An 811-nucleotide genomic window follows, 5' to 3' on the forward strand; every position below is an offset into this window, starting at 1 on the left:
TACATCACATATTAGCACAAAAAAAAACTAGATATTTTGAGCACTCAATTGAAAATGTACACATAACGTATCAAACGTACTTACAGGTTGTGGTTCGGAGACGCTTGTTGGTCCAAATAAAGAAGATTAGAAGCCAACGAAGATAAAAGGCAGGATTAGAGAAGCAGTCCTCGGTAAAATGACGAGCACAACAAAAGATTCAAATTGTATTGCTGTGGTATCGTGGAACACAGCATCTTCTCGACACAGAGAGTGTTACATAAAAACATTTTGTTTAACACTTATGCAAGCGAATCGTGCCCACAGCTAAAGTTTAGCTGCTAAACTGTAAACACTTAACAAAACAATAATGGTGGATACGTTAGCCGAGTGCTAACGTGACTAACTGATGAAACGATACAGTTTGAAAACCAAAATATGTCTACTGTAATGTCTGAAGAATGACAGACAAAAGGCGTTCCGTGTCCTTTAATTAAAGGACACATAATTAACCTTTAATTATAACGCAGAACAGCTGTATCACATGCGCACCAGCCTAACTAACTTGTCTCTCTCTACCGGGTCTTTTACTCTCTGCATTAACCCTATAAATACATAAACAGCACTTTCACCATGATTATAAAGTCTGTGCGCTACACTACATTCTTTATTATTAAACGAAGTAATTAGAACAACTTGTTGGTCCAAAATAAAGAAGATTAGAAGCCGACGAAGATAAAAGCCAAGATTAGAGATGCAGTCCTCGGTAAAATGACGAGCACAACAAAAGGTTCGAATTGTATTGCTGTGGTATCGTGGAACACAGCATCTT

The 811-nt window shown here is 37.5% G+C and overlaps 1 protein-coding gene across 3 annotated transcripts in view; it reads left to right on the top strand.

Moving 5' to 3' along the window:
- LOC107755726 (threonine--tRNA ligase, cytoplasmic) overlaps positions 1-811 on the top strand; it is a 22,395-nt gene that overhangs the window by 5,179 nt on the left and 16,405 nt on the right. The gene's annotated exons all lie outside the window — the stretch shown is intronic.

Source organism: Sinocyclocheilus rhinocerous, unplaced genomic scaffold (genome assembly GCF_001515625.1).
Source record: "Sinocyclocheilus rhinocerous isolate Xijiao unplaced genomic scaffold, SAMN03320098_v1.1 scaffold171, whole genome shotgun sequence".
Lineage (NCBI taxonomy): Eukaryota > Metazoa > Chordata > Actinopteri > Cypriniformes > Cyprinidae > Sinocyclocheilus > Sinocyclocheilus rhinocerous.